General features: G+C 39.9%; 2 protein-coding genes and 1 pseudogene across 13 annotated transcripts in view; 2 read left to right on the top strand and 1 right to left on the bottom strand.

Annotated features, from left to right (window-relative positions):
• Positions 1–15,738, top strand: part of PIP5K1B (phosphatidylinositol-4-phosphate 5-kinase type 1 beta) — a 346,015-nt gene that overhangs the window by 25,591 nt on the left and 304,686 nt on the right. For 3 of the 6 annotated variants that reach the window (XM_078367069.1, XM_054255084.2, XM_054255085.2), the window contains exon 2: positions 14,945–15,106. The exons of 2 other annotated variants lie outside the window; for them this stretch is intronic. The gene's annotated coding sequence lies outside the window, so the exon portion shown is untranslated. Of the gene's footprint in view, positions 1–12,712; positions 14,781–14,944; positions 15,107–15,738 lie in introns of those variants that run through there. One more of the 6 variants, XM_078367080.1, reaches the window with a different exon arrangement.
• The window catches only part of PABIR1 (PP2A Aalpha (PPP2R1A) and B55A (PPP2R2A) interacting phosphatase regulator 1), an 85,303-nt gene that overhangs the window by 25,591 nt on the left and 43,974 nt on the right, over positions 1–15,738 (top strand). The window contains exon 2 of the mRNA XM_078367106.1: positions 14,945–15,106. The gene's annotated coding sequence lies outside the window, so the exon portion shown is untranslated. The remainder of the gene's footprint in view (positions 1–14,944; positions 15,107–15,738) is intronic.
• Positions 10,731–15,738, bottom strand: part of LOC118154002 (cystatin-B pseudogene) — a 42,785-nt pseudogene continuing 37,777 nt past the window's right edge. For 5 of the 6 annotated variants that reach the window (XR_013533095.1, XR_013533087.1, XR_013533094.1 and 2 more), the window contains one exon: positions 10,731–15,088. The product of XR_013533095.1 is annotated as a cystatin-B pseudogene, transcript variant X5 (transcript). The remainder of the gene's footprint in view (positions 15,089–15,738) is intronic. The other variant, XR_013533092.1, reaches the window with a different exon arrangement.

The following is a 15,738-nucleotide window of genomic DNA, read 5'->3' as shown; positions in this document are numbered from 1 at the left end:
TAAATTCCGGAAAAGAGAGAATTTCAGTAAGCCAACGGGAGTCACTTAGTGGACTTCAACCTAGACTACGTTGTGAAATAAAACTCTTGAGTTTGTCACAGCAAACTGTATTGGAATGGGACAATAAATTCCAAAGAATAAACATTGAGTCCTTAAAGTGGGTGGGTAGGCTTTATGTGTATACTAGGTACAGATTCAAGTCAACTAGGATGGAAACAAGAAAAGGATGAATGGATTTCACGATTGTTTTGAATTTAGAATTTTGAATATAGCTATTCAATATTTCTTATCCTCTCTTTTCATGAGAAAGGATTACCCTGAAATAGGGTCAGGCAGGGCCTTGAAGTCTTAATTGAAATCTACTCCTTCAATCATTAACAAATAAACAGATATGACTTCTATAATCTTAACTGTCAAGGAAAGTTACCTTTAGCACATTCTTGTGGATCCCTTTTAATATGTGTGATAATTTGGTTTCAAGGGTCATATGTTACATTCAAGTGCTGTTTCAGAATTTTAGAGGCTGTTCTAGAACTCTTGATGTCTAAAACTTGCCATATTTCAATTTAACATCAGTTTGTGAATATCTGTTGTGCCAATGTGATTTCTGATGTCCCTGATGTCTGGATAGGATGTATATATTTTGTGGAGAAAACAGAAGGGGTGAAGCTAACACTGCATTGTGTACACTGGACAGGATCAATGATGATTCAGTTCCTTTGTCTTCCCAGCAAAGAACAGCCTCTGAAATTAGGCTAATGTTGACCACCTCTTCCATAGATTATTGAGAAGTTTAACCAAGATAAAGGAATATGGGTGGCAGGAACTAAGTAAATGCTACTTCCTTTAACTTTTTATGTGCAAAGTATTTTGAAAGGTGTGGAGGGCAAAGGGGCTAACATTTGGAGTTGGGGGGTGTGGATGGGGAAGCAATTGCAAAAACAAATGTGTGGTCCTTGCCATCAGGGAATTTGCAACAGATTGGAAGAGCTGGGCAAACACAGTCAATTAGGGAAGAAAATGCAATTAAAAGAAAAGCGGCAAAAGTACTGAATGTGGCTAGTGTTAGAGTAAAAGACAGCCTTAGGATTACGAATTAAGCCTTTGAGGTTAAAGCATGTGATGGTTCATATAATCCAGATTTGAAGAAAGACTGGTGCACAGGGCAAATGCATGCTAGGAAAATACTCTGAGAGACAGTCACATTTTAAAAAGTGATAAAATGTTGTAATTATGCTCTTTACCTTTGAAAACTGCCTCTTGTTCACTATATTTCAGGAAGCATTTTATAATAAGCAAATTGCAACCCTTTTTATAATGTGTGTGGAAGGAGGGTGGGAAGTGATTGGCATTGACTCTCAGCTACTTCTGTCTGGCCTCTGTCTTCCAGGGATTCCTGAGCCTCCACTGCAGCAGCATGGGTGGGGCTGCTGTGAACTAGTCCCAAGCTAGATTTGCTTGCTAGCCACTCCTGAAATCCTTACTGTGATGCTGGAATAGGGAGGTGGAGGAAATAAGCATTTTATTTATACTGCTCCTTTGAGACTTACCACCTTTCAAGGTGTAGTTTCAGTTATTTGCAGGTGTGTCTTCCCTGTTGAATTGTAAATTGCTTGAGGGAAGAAAGTTCTCTTGTTTATTTTTCAATAAACAAAACTTTGTCAAAAGGAATTCCTTTTACTCCAAAGTCTTGCTGATTGAATTACATGGATCTTTTCTGTTGTTGTTTATTTAATAGCACTATTCAAGAGTATCTGAAACTTTATCTGTATTGTTTTAGTCTTTGGCATATTTGGGATTCAAAGGAAATTCATTCCCTTACTGTCTAACTTACACTCTGCTGGTGTTAGGGATCAACCATGACATGTTTTAGAGTCTTCATCCATATCCCTCTGGAAATTCAGAACTTTGACCCCCTACTGTTTGTGCAAAGGAGATCAGAGGAGGCACATATCTCACATCTGATAGCTAAACCAGACACCTGGGTCTGGTAAATGACAGCAAATGGGACCCAAAAGAAGACCAGTTGACACATCTAACAAATGTAGGAGGGCCACTGTTTTTCCTGGGCATGGGTTTTTGGGAGAGCTCAGAGTTAAGTAGCAGCTGACGTAAGAAATGGCAAGAACACAGTGGAGTAGAAAGGTCTGCTTTCACTGAGGCAAAGCTGGTTAATTCTTGCTTGGAAAGAGTGGGCATTACAATTGATTACTGGTACAGTGGGCAGGCATCCATGAAAAGCTCATAATCTGGCGCTGGTAGTGTGGAGGCAGGAGGTGTGAGACGACGACGACGACGATGACAGAGACAACAATGACATGGATGGAGCCTTTGCACATCCATTGAAGTTTGGTACCTTCTTCCTCATAGTAGAAGAGAAAGTTATTTGCTCTAGGTGTGGGCCGCAAGGTGATTGTAAATACTTATGTACGTGTGTCGTTGAATTGGTGGTAACTTATTATTAGAAGTCCTCTAAGAAGGCAACCATCCAACCACAAAATTTCAGTGGGAAATGAGAAGCAGATTCCTGAAGAGAACCTTGCTGCTTGACATCTATACACATGCAGTATGGCGTTGTGTGCTGGTTATTCCTCCAGTACAATGGCTAGTCTCTGTCCATTTCCACCGAAGTGTGTGAGCCAGCCTGCCATTGAGCTCCAAACTGCAGAGCCTGGCATATTTTGTTTTTCTCTGTTTTATCTTTTTGTGTCTACCAGTCTAACTGGTTGATAATGTGAAGCAATGTTAAGAATGAGGGCCAATCACAGTGCTTCCCAAAGAATTTGTTAAATTGCTCTTTCTCTTGAATCATATTGTCTATACTGTGCACAAACTCTGTGTGACATTTAGATTTGGGTGAGAGCAATTGAATAAAAATTTTCTCAGTCAGTTTGAAGTCATAGACCAAGGGTTTGTCTCTTTTCTTCTGAGATCCCCATTTATTGAAATACTTTGACTCAAAAGGATAATTTAACTAGTAATATTTATTAGGAGGCAGTAGAATGTGTTGTGGTGATTAAGAGCTTGAATTTGGGCTCAAATTCTGGCTCTGCAACTTCCATGCAACAAAAATCACTTAGCTACTTTATTCTTCAGTGTTTTCAGCTATAAAATGGGGGTAATTATGTTCCTACCTCATTGACTTATCATAAAAACTCAATGGTAAGAACTCAAATACTTGCTAATATTTATTGGACAGTTTGATTGATCAAGGCACAAAGTACATACAGAAGAGTAGATGAAGTTCACCCCATTAAAGAATTTACTATAGTGTTGTTAAGGAAATATGCATGTGAGACACAACTAACTACCTACGAACTCAGAGTGAAGAAGTTTTATTAGAGTTCAGAGAAGGGAAAGATCATTCATATGTAGGAGGCACACAGAATTAATAAAGCTAGAAGAAACAATAGAAAGGAAAAGATGTCTTAAATGGGCGGGAAGGACCACAAGAACAAAGGCCTAACGCTACATTCAACATATCTCTACTGCTTGGTTGAGTGGTTGACCAGTGAAGACTGCTGGTGGCAGGCAAATGGATCCAGAGTGTATAAAATGGACTGGATATAGAAGATCCTCCTCCTTTTTCTCTCTACTTATTTTTCCTTTAATATGATGACTGCTACCTGCTCCCATGACTTTTTGCTCAAATGGTCCTAAAACTCACAATGATAAGAATGTCCCTCCAGTCTATAGAAAAGGGAGAAACAGGATTGATAAGGAATGAAAAACATGCTTATCTATCAATCCACAATCTGATGGAAGAACTCTTCTGCAGAACATTCCACAAGGTTAAAAGAAAAATAAAAGCAGCCCATCAGTTTAATTGTTGTGAGAACCTTCTACCAGCCGAACAGATGGAGGCTAAGGTTGATCTGTTGATATTATACCAACAGCAAAACTGGAAAAGGCAATAGGAGGTGATCATCTCAGCTTCTGCTGGCTGAGTAATTGGACTTAAAAAAAAAAAAAAACCAGTACCTTTGGCCTATATTTGTCATTTTTCACAATACAACAAATAAATTGCTATATTGGATTTAACACTGACCAATAAGGAAGAATGACTTCATGGTGTGGAAGATGGAGGAGCCTTTGATGACAGTGGTCCTGATCTCATAGAAGTTTTTTTTTTTTTTTTTTTTTTTTAACAAACTTTTTATGTGAGAACACGTTTAGATTTAGAGAACTATTACAAATGTGTTGAGAGAATTATCATATACCCTCATGCCAGTTTCCCCTATCTTTATCTTATAGTACTGCTAATACTTTATTCAGATTTGCTGTTTTCCTTTAATGTCCTTTTTTTTTTTTGGTGGTTGTCCCAGGATCCCATCTGGAATACCACATTATATTTATCATCAGAGTTGTCAGGTCTATTTAGGCTCTTCTTGGCTGTGACAGTTTCACAGATTTTCCTTGGTTTTGATGACCTTGACAGTTTTGAGAATTACTGTCAGGTGTTTTGTTAGAAAGTCCCTCGCTTGGGATTTGTCTCATGTTTTATTCATCATTAGACTGGAGTAATGTACACTGGATTGCTTGGGGGACATCATATCAAAGGTAACACTATCACATCACATTACATCATATCAAAGGTAACTATTAATATGGCTGATCACTGTTGATGCTGATCTTAATCATCTGGCTGAAGTAATATTTGTCAGGTTTCTCCACTGTAAAGTTGTTACTTTTATTCCCTTTTTATACAGTAGTCTTTGGAAGCAAGTCACTCTTTCCAGCCCACATAGGAGTGGAGTATCAAAATTCTGTGCAGTTATTCTGCATGAAAAATTTATTCTTCCCATTTATTTACTCATTCAATCATTATGGGCTCAGGTGTTTTATGCTTTGAGTTATAATAACAAGTACTGCTTCATTTTCTTACTCATGTTGTTCCAGCTTTAGATCCTTTTTCTGCCTCCTCCTGCAGTTGGCTCCTGTAACCCTTGACATACCCTTGTCATTTTGGGGCTTTGTTTGCTTGCTGACTTGCTTTTTAGCACCTTCTTACTTTGTGGCACTACAAGATGCTCTTAGCTCGTTTGGTTTATTTCCTGTCTCAGATCTCTTGGAATGTGTAACTATGAAGAACAGAACTTTGGTCAAAGACTTTAGGAGAGCAGATTTCAAAACATTTAATGAAAATAAATAAGATCTCACAGCTTTTTACGGATATGTAATTCAGAAGGGAAGAGGGTTTCTGGAAAGTGAAATCCTGATTACACAAATATGGTGAAACTTCATGAGAGATATGAGGAGACAGAATCTAAAGGAACCTGTGTGGCTGCAGAGGATGCTTTATGGTTAATTTATATTTTAGAAAGACATGCACAGAAGATGAAGAAAGGACTTATGATTGAACTAAGTTTCTAAAAATATCACCAAGTTGCTTAGCTGCTGGATTGTTAAAACAGTTGTATGACTCTACTAAATGAAGGCATTTGGTTCACGTATAAACCAGCTGTGTTAAAATGGGTGCTCTAGGGCCGGGCGCGGTGGCTCACGCCTGTAATCCCAGCACTTTGGGAGGCCGAGGCGGGTGGATCACGAGGTAAAGAGGTCGAGACCAACCTGGTCAACATGGTGAAACCCCGTCTCTACTAAAAATACAAAAAAATTAGCTGGGCATGGTGGCACGTACCTGTAATCCCAGCTACTCGGGAGGCTGAGGCAGGAGAATTGCCTGAACCCAGGAGGCGGAGGTTGCGGTGAGCGGAGACGCGCCATTGCACTCCAGCCTGGGTAACAAGAGCGAAACTCCGTCTCAAAAAAAAAAAAATTGGGTGCTCTTGTCACTTCTCTGAAGTCACCTCTGGTTATCATTCATTTACTCAATGAATTTTCACTTGCCCACTGTGTGGTAGGTACATTTGTCACAATTTAGTAGGTACATTTGCCACAATTAATCAACTGATTTTGATATAGTACTGATAATACTTTATTCAGGTTTGCTGTTTTCCTTTAATGTCCTTTTTTTATTTTTTATTTATTTATTTATTTTTTTGAGACGGAGTTTCGCTCTTGTTACCCAGACTGGAGTGCAATGGCGTGATCTCCGCTCACCGCAACCTCCGCCCCCTGGGTTCAGGCAATTCTCCTGCCTCAGCTTCCCGAGTAGCTGGGACTACAGGCACGCGCCACCGTGCCCAGCTAATTTTTTGTATTTTTAGTAGAGACGGGGTTTCACCATGCTGACCAGGATGGTCTCGATCTCTTGACCTCGTGATCCACACGCCTCGGCCTCCCAAAGTGCTGGGATTACAGGCTTGAGCCACCGCGCCCGGCCTAATGTCCTTTTTTTAAGTGTGTGTGTGTGTGTGTGTGTGTGTGTGTGGTCGTTGTTGTTCCAGGATCCCACCTGGAATACCACATTATGTTTGTCATCAGAGTTGTCAGGTCTATTTAGGCTCCTTTTGGTTGTAACAGTTTCACAAATTTTCCTTGGTTTTGATGACATTGACAGTTTTGAGAATTACTGTCAGGTGTTTTGTTAGAAAGTCCCTCACTTGGGATTTGCTCATGTTTTTCTCATCATTAGACTGGAAGTTTGTTGATGTTGTTGTTTTTTTATAAGATGAAGTTTTGCTCCGTTGCCCAAGCTGGAGTGCAGTGGCATGATTTTAGCTCACTGCAACCTCCACCTCCCAGGTTCAGGCAATTCCCCTATCTCGGCCTCCCAAGTAGCTGGGATTATAGGCACCCACCACCATGCCCAGCTAATTTTTGTATTTTTAGTAGAGACAAGGTTTCACCATGTTGGCCAGGCTGATCTAGAACTCCCGACCTCAAGTGATCTGCCCACCTTGGCCTCCCAAAGTGCTGGGATTACAGGTGTGAGCCACCACACCTGGCTTACTGTGGTGAATTTTAATGCCCATTATGTGAACTCATTTAGACTCTGGGGATACACCAGTGGTAAATTTTCGAGCTACCAAAATCTGTGTGCTATTGGAGCTTATATTTTAATTCAGGGCTGTGGGTAACAAATACTTTTTATTTTATTTATTTGTGGGGTTTTTCTTTCTTTCTTTTTAGACTTTGTCTTGTTCTGTTGCCCAGGTTGGGGTGCAGTGGTGCCATCTCAGCTCACTGCAACCTCCACCTTGCAGGTCAAGCTATTCTCATACCTCAGCCTCCCAAATAGCTGGGATTACAGGCATGCGCCACCATGCCTGGCTGATTTTTTGTATTTTTAGTAGAGATGGGGTTTAGTCATGTTAGCCAGGCTGGTCTCGAACTCCTGACCGCAAGCGATCCACCTGCCTCAGCCTCCCAAAGTGCTGGGATTACAGCCATGAGCCATTGCGCCCAGCCACAAATAGATATTTTAAATATGACAATAATACATGTTATGGAGAAAGGTAAAGCAGGATAAGGGGGTGGGGGATTCTGAGGTGGGGTGATGGGACTGTTATTTATAAACAGCAGTTGAGGAAAGTCCCATTGATAAGGGGGCGTTTGAGCAGAGACAAGGAGGAAACAAGGGAATGAGCCATGCACATACCACTAGAAATAGTATTTCAGGCAGAGGGAACAGGCAGTACAAAAGCCTGAAGCAGGAGTGGCTTGGAACACTCCAGGGATAGCAGTTTGGTCCATAAGCTTAAAGCGGGGCCAGCCAGGCAATGAGATAGAGTGAGGACAAACACACATGTCTGGGCAAGTGATGTACTATACCCTCCAGGATGTAATCATAGAAAGCACGTGTGAGTGGCTGTCGTGGGAGCTATGCACTGCTGTGGAGTTGGGCCCTGGAAGTTCTTGTGAGGTCTTGGTCTTTTTCTTTAAGGAGACAAGAGCCATTGGAGGCTTTTGAGTAGAGGAATTGGCTGATCTGATTTCATATTTGAAAAGGTCCACTCTAGCTACTCTGAATGTTGCAGAAGTAGAAAGACCAGTTAAAAAGTCTTTTACTCTTTTGGTATATTTTAATCTTAATCTGTTAAACTTGATCTATTTGTATGTATATTTCACATGTAGTAATTGTGTCCATACAGTTTTGCCAACTGTATATTTCTTCTGTTGCTCTGTAGTCTTCAGGTTTATAACATTCAGTGGCTGCATAATAGTTTGTGTATTAGTCTCTTGCTGCTGTAAAAGCTTACCACAAATGGAATGACTTAAAAAGATACAAATTTATTATCTCACAGTTCTGGAGGTCAGAGTCCTAAAATCAAGGTGTTGGCAGAGCTGCACTCCTTCTGGAGGCTCTAGAGGAGTATCCATCCATTTCCTTGCTTCTTCCACTTTCTAGAATCTACCCTCACTCCTTGACTCATGGCCCCTTGCTCCATCTTTAAAGCCAGCAGCATCTTCAGACTTCACCTACCCCTCTGCCTCTGCTTCAGTCACCACATCTATTCTGACCCCCCATCTTTCTCTTCTACAGACTTCTGTGATTACATTGGGTCTATTTAGATAATCTAGAATAATCTCCCTATTTTGAGATACTTAATTTAATCACATATAGAAGATTCCTTTTCATGTAAAGTAGTATATTCACAAGTTCTGGGGATTAGGATGTGGACATCGTTGGGGCCATTATTCAGCCTACCACAGCTGATGTTTTATAGTTTACTTAACTATTTCTATTGTTGGATACTTAGAAGGCATCCAGTTTGGGGCCATTTTGACATTGCTGTATTTCCTATATTTGTATACTTTGACCTTCTTTTCTTTCAGATTGTGTCTCTTAAGATAAATATCCAAGTTTAGGTTCCCTGCAACAAAGAGCAGGAACATCTTATGTATGCTCTCCAAATACAGTTAAATTATTGGTAAATAAAGGAGGATGTCCATTTCTGTACAACCTCAGCAGGTCGGCTTTCTGTCACTTCCAGGTTTGTTTTCAGTTTGTTACAAAGTGACATTTTATTGGTGTATTTATTTTATTTTCTTTCTGGCTAGGTTAAATCTTTTTGGAGTGTGCGTGCGGCCATTTGTCATTTGCATTTTGAGAATAGCATTATATTTATTTTACTTTTTAGTTGTATCTGGCTAGAAGAATGGAGACAGGATTAGACTATTGCTTAAGCAAGGGCATAAGCCTGCATGAGGAGATGATATATGCAGAACTATGTTGCTTTCAATTCTCCATCAAAGGAAATAATTTCTGAAATGAAAAGGGTGTTACTAAAAGGGATTCGGATGACAATGAAAGAAAATCCAGGTAATTTGAATACATTTACATCTCTAGGGCACACTGGATTGTATCTCAGGGTTAGCAGGGCTGCAGGAGTCAGCAGACGTCATCTCTGAGCCATTGCCAATGATCGTTGAATGAACTTAGAGAGTGGCAGAGATTCCAGAAAATCAGAGATATGCAAATATTATTCTGTATAGCTTTTGACATAGTTGAATTCCTGAAACTTTCAATGTCTGAAATGCACCCTTGCAGAATTTCTGAACTATCATCATATAAATTTTTTAGGAGTCCAGAGGAGAGATTGCATTGATCCTTAGGAACCAGCATAAATCTACTAATGTGCAGTGACCAATTATCATGTTTTCTTTTATAAAAGAGGCTTTTATATTGGAAGATAATGCCAAAGACATCAAAGCGTTTGACAAATATCTCTCACAGCTCTCCTTAAGCACATAATAGAGAGATGTTGGAGCATGACAGAATAATGCAGTAAATTCACAGCTGATTCTATTCATATGCCATAACATAGGTAATGACTGAGTGTTCCTTGACCCGGAAAGTGGTTTCCAGTTGCAGGTATTTAGGGTTTTTCTTATATGGCCGATGACATAAACCTATAGAATAAATCTTCGTAATATAATCTATGAAAATAGGCCAACACCAACTAGATACATTTAACAGAAATGAGAACTTCTAAAATTGAAGCTGTATTTAGAATTGAAACAACAGTTGATTTTCTTTATTTTTGGCCTTCTTGAATTTCACCAATTAGAAATAAAAACAATAGTACTTGTGCAGTGAAAATGACTTTTAAGGTTAATTTGTGTGTGGTAGGGGAATTCTGGGTCCACCTACATATGGTTGCTGTGAGAGCATGCAATAATAAAGAATTGCTGGACTGAGAGGAAAAGATGTGAGTACTGTTGCTGTCACCACCATAAACTAGTTGTCATCTTCAGCCAGCAGTTGGCATAACCTTTCTTGGGATGCGTATTCTTATCTGAAAGCTGGGGATGGCAAGGGGTGGGGTGCAGTTAATCACTTTGCTCCATTCCTGCTCTCATGTGTTATCAGGCAGTACAACTTCATTCTCATGTCCCTTGGTGAGTTTGTCCAAATTGCTAGACTTTTTAATGGACCCTTCTAGATACTTCTAGCTTAAACAGACCCTTTCAGGCCTTCTCTGAGAAGAGGTCCCTTTTCTTTTAATCTGCAAGTTCCTTCAGATCACCCTTTTTTCAGGATCATATTAAACCATCCACATTTTCAACGCTTCAATCCAAGTTTCCAACAGTGTACTTGAGCCCACTTTGATCTCAGGAAGGCTAACATATTTTTTTCCTCCTTTGGGCTCAGGCCCATGCCTTGATATTTCTGGACGAGCCTATTGCCTCTTCTTCACCAGCCCAGAGAGTTCTTCATGGCTTTACCTTGGGGTCCAGCCTTGAGTTTCTCCATTCTCCGTCAGCCTACCTTGAACAATCCTGGCCTGCATCAACATTTGATCATCAACTGTTTCTCTAGCTTCCTCTCCATCACCACTGTTTTTATTCCATCATAATCTTTATGACCATTTAATTTTGAATTTCTAAACTTTGTTTTATTTTCCTATTTCATATCTTCATGTTATCATTTGTGAAGGAGTTGAAACTACTTCATGTGCCTCAGTTTACTCTTGCTTCATCTGTTTCCCCTCTTATCACTCCTCAAGTATCATCAACTCTTTTTATTTTCTGTTTTTATAAGATACAACATTTGTACATCTTTATACAATCCAGCCTTGGGCTTATTTTGTCTATATACTTAGATTAAGCCCTCAGAGTTGAAGGTCTTTGAGCGATATGGAAGTATAGTTCTTGACCCATTTTGGGTACTTTATTTTGACTGACAAAGACAAGAGGCCCCTTTAGCCTATTATATTCTTTCCTTAAAACTTTAAAATATTTGGCCGGGCACGGTGGCTCACGTCTGTAATTCCAGCACTTTGGGAAGCTGAGGTGGGTGGATCACGAGGTCTGGAGTTCGAGACAATCCTGGCCAAAATGGTGAAACCCTGTCTCTACTAAAAATATAAAAATTAGCTGGGTGTGGTAGCATGCACCTGTAGTTTCAGCTAGTTGGAAGGCTGAGGCAGGATAATTGCTTGGACCTGGGAGACCGAGGTTGCAGTGAGCTGAGATCACACCACTGCACTCCAACCTGGCAACAGAGCAAGACTCCTTCTCAAACAAAACAAAACAACTTTAAAAGATTTAAGAAGTCAGCATTTATATTTAAACGTATAAATTTCAGCTTCCTTCTTAGGGCTTCCCTTAATACCAATATAATTTTGGTTGGAGGAATATTTTGCAGTCTGTGATATCTCAGATTGCAATACTTTCCAGCCTGCTGTTTCCTGCACTTCTCCTTTAGCTCCTTCCATTGAGAATTCTCCCCAGGCAGCATTTTCAGGCTTTCAGTGCTCATTTCAGGTACTTTCTGCTCTGCTGTACCTATGCATGCTTGAGGCTTTGCCCTAAGCTCATGTGACCTGCACAACTAATTCAGGTTCTCAGTCTAGGCTTATTACTGTTGAACCCAAGAGAATGATATATTGCCCAGACTCTTGCACACTCACTGCCGGCCAAAGGTACATCCTGGGGTCATGTATTATGCTCCTGGTTAGCACATTGGGCAGGAAACAAGATATCCACTGTGGCTGTGACCAGGTACAGAGTCTCTGCTTATCTGAAAAACAGTTCTTCTACTTTACCATCTGTCGCCAGTCCTGCCCTGCTACTGTGTCCTTGGTAGCCAGCTCCCCACCCTTTACTTAGAAAGCGTTCCCAATCTCTACCAGTAAGATAAATGGGGCAAAACAGGAAGCTGCTTCTGTGTGGCTCAAGGCTCTGCTATACATGTGTTTGTATCAAATGTCTGAATTTTCTCCCTGAAGAAACAGAAAATCTTGGGACAGATCTTTTGGTGAGATTTAGATGTTACATAGCTCCTAACAAGGCTTTTTATTTATAAATAGAAGTACTTAAAGCCTTTAGGACATAGATACTTCCAGAAAGGGTTTTAAGTTTATCTGATTTCTGTACATGTTTTTGCACTGACTAAATGTTAAGTAGTTCTAATACAGTGTGATACAATGGGTTGGAAGTTAAGTGGCTGTTACATGTGTAGTTCACAACGGTAGAAGACAAATAACCTGTGTCTTCTCTATAATCACAGATACTTAGCATAAGGACAAAGGTGCTTTTAATATATTTTTATCATGCAGCTCTCTGAAAGTGGGCTTCTATGCAATGCAGGAGTTCAAACTTCCTAACCAGGACTCTGGTTCAGTAGGTCTGATGAAATCACTGGAGCTCCTTTAGCAACTGAATTGTTTGCATGTCATAAAATTATGATTTTCTTCTAAGGCAAATATTTATTTAGTGAGAAATGTAGGTGTGCACAGTTAAGGCTTGTGCCTTCCTCATGGTGTATTTCCTTATGAAGTTCATTAGTCTCTGACTCTAGGCAACGTGATATTACAGGAGTGGCACAGACCTTAAATGTCACAAGATCTGAGTTCAAGCCATGGTGTAGCTAATTACCCTCGAGTTGTAAGACTTCAGGCTCAGAAGCCACTCGGTGTGCCAGAGGTGTTTTACCTATAAACCTGAGAGAGATTGGGGTAAGTTTTAGATCAGGTCATTTCTAAGGACTCTTTTAGCTTCAAAATCTCAAATTAGTATTTCTAAATGCCATTTTACCAACTTTTATATAATTACTTGCCCATTTAACCAAACTTAGAAAATGCAGAAAATTATGAAGAAAAAAATATATGCTCTTTCATTCCCTAACACAGATAAAATCATTGTTCATGTTCTGGAGTATTAGCTTCCTTTTTTTCTGAGCAGTTATATCTAAGAATGCCTAAAACAGTGTGTGTATATAAATTCAAAAATTAGAATCATTTTCCTGGGGCACCTCTTTCATAAAATGAGTTTTGTTTTACTTAACATTGTCCCATGTCATCTAATTAGGACTTAGAGTTTTTATCCCAAACTAGATTTCCTTGATCACTTCTGCAGTTTCTTTGGAATTTTCCATATTGAAGACAATGTTACAGGCATTTGCCAAACTAAGCATGCTTGGCTTGTGAATGCACTGTAAGTGCAGTGAGTTGACTCCATTCCAGAGAACAAGCAGTAGAAAGATCCCAGAGCACTCTGCCTTCTTGCTGTCCCTGCATGGGTAGAGACTGCCATGGCCAGGGGTCAAGGAGGAGGATGAGGGATGACCCCTAAAAAATGACATTAGCTTGTGACATAACAGTTTTTCCAGTTGTCTTGAAAGCCCACCAATCCACTGGGGAATGACCTCCAGAAATAGTTTTGCCTGTGCACAACCAGAGGAAATTGGGCTGACTCTGAGCAAAGGGATAAAGAAGGAAAACTTGGTAACCAAGCCTTTTCTTTCTGTTCTCTGCCTCCCTCCTCTACCCCCCCTCTTCCTCTCTTTGGCATTTCTCTTTACCCTCCCTTGCACCCCAGTTATCACTTTCTCCTCCATGGGCTTGCTGCATTTTGTTCATGCTGCTGATAGAGTCTTTATCTCATATTACTAATTGGAAAATTTGGGCAGCAGTTGTTGGGGGTGGAGAGAAGCAGGGTAGGTTATCATGGCCCTACTCATAAGAAATTTATGTTGCCTCACCTCCATATGCGTTCAGCATTGGAAGGAAATCTTAGCTAAGGTTAGAACAATATGTGAAGCTGAAATATTACTGAACATTTAAAAATTATTTTCCACTATTATAACTCCGTGTCTCCTGAGATAACACGTTATGTTAGGGTTTATGTATAAGCTACTCTTTCTTTGGAAGTGTGTTAGAAAATTACCATATGGATAATAATTAAAATGTTCTTCCTTAAGTGTTTTGAGAAACAGGAATCAAATATCAGGCCCTGTGTCCCCCCGACCTCCAGGGACCGAGACAGCTCCCTGGGTGGCTCATCTGAAGCCCCTCATATCAGCAACTTACTCAAAAATGGCTCAGGATGAAAGGTCTTTGTACTATACTGGTAATTTTTCTAAACATTTGAGATTGTCTCAAAATTATAAAAGAAGCAGATTTATACACACACACACACACACTAAACATGTAGATACATATTTTAAAAATATGAGGATGTGTGTCATACTATACAAAGCCTATAACCCGAGTTTTTCACTTAGCAGTATGTTATAAACATCATTGTATTAATAATATATGCAGTCTGTTTAACCATTTTTAAAAGCAAATATGCTTCATTGTAGGTATATACTTTAATTAACCAAACTTCAAAAACAAATTATTTTCCACTATTTGTTTGCTTGCTTGTGTTTTTGATGACAATATGAGTTATATTGGTTTTGGTGGCCTTGCTTGGAATTTAAACACCAGAGAGCCTATATTAAGCAATCCTACATTTAGTGGGAAGTTTTACTACATCACTACATGTACTGTAAAGTCAACTCCTTTCTGATTCTAAAGTTCTATGATTTGTAGCATTGTTTCCATGAGAAAGTGTATTCCACGTTCTAAACAGCTGAGTTTTGGAACTCAGCTCCTTTGAGAGTTGTGAACCACTCAGACACAAAATTATCTTTAAATATACAGGTAGGTGTATGTAATTTGTGTTATATTTAGATAATAATAATAAAACTCACCGCCATTTGAGCCCTTATTATGTGTCAAGGGCTATAATAAGAGCCTCATATACTCACTTGTTCCCGTCTTCACCATGATTCTTTGAGGTAGGCTTCATTATCTCCATTTTACAGATGAGGAAGCTGAGGCCCAGCAGAGCTGAGACGTGACTGCAGAACCATCCAACCCCAGTCTTGTGACCTTTCTCTGCTGCCGCATACCTCTCAGTGTCGGGTTTGAGGATCTTTTCTCTTTCTGCTTCAGCTCCAAAGGTCCTTCTAGGAGAGAGGTGAAAGGTAATTCTTTTGAAAATACCTATCTTAAAGCAGTATTACTTTAGAGACCCATTGATTCCCTTTGATGGAGCCCAATACCATACTGGATCTTTGCTGTTTCTGAGTGGTGTGAATGGGCAGCTGATATGGGTGGCCTCAGGGGCCTATAGAAGAGGTGCCCCAGGAAAATCTGACACAAAAGAACTAACTGCAAGATTCAGATAAACATACTCAAAATGGTCTGAAATAGAGTGGTCAACAGTGATGGATAGCAGGTCTCTCTCTTTTTAAAAACAGATTTAATTATAGTATTCACACAAATATCACTTAAAATAGGAGCCAGCATGTTTGTTCAGTCACTCATCAGCTATCAGACTTTGAGTGAACCTCTTGTACCAGATTTTGTCCTAGGCCCCAGGAGGGTATGAAAGTGGATGAGACATAGTCTCTGCCTTCAAGGGGCTCAGAACCTAGTGGGGAGCAGGCCTAGAAACCTTCAGATCCTCTGTTGTTCATTTGAAAAAGAGCCAAAATGCCAAAACTTCCTTTTTTTTTTATTTTTGAAACAGGGTTGTTGCTCTGTTGCCCAGGCTAGCATGGTGCAAATATAACTCATTGCAACCTCAACCTTCTTGGCTCAAGCAATCCTCCTG

The sequence above is a fragment of the Callithrix jacchus genome, chromosome 1 (assembly GCF_049354715.1).
Source record: "Callithrix jacchus isolate 240 chromosome 1, calJac240_pri, whole genome shotgun sequence".
NCBI classification, from domain to species: domain Eukaryota; kingdom Metazoa; phylum Chordata; class Mammalia; order Primates; family Cebidae; genus Callithrix; species Callithrix jacchus.
Note: the sequence above shows the minus strand (reverse complement) of the source record. Positions and strands in the feature narration are given on the sequence as shown.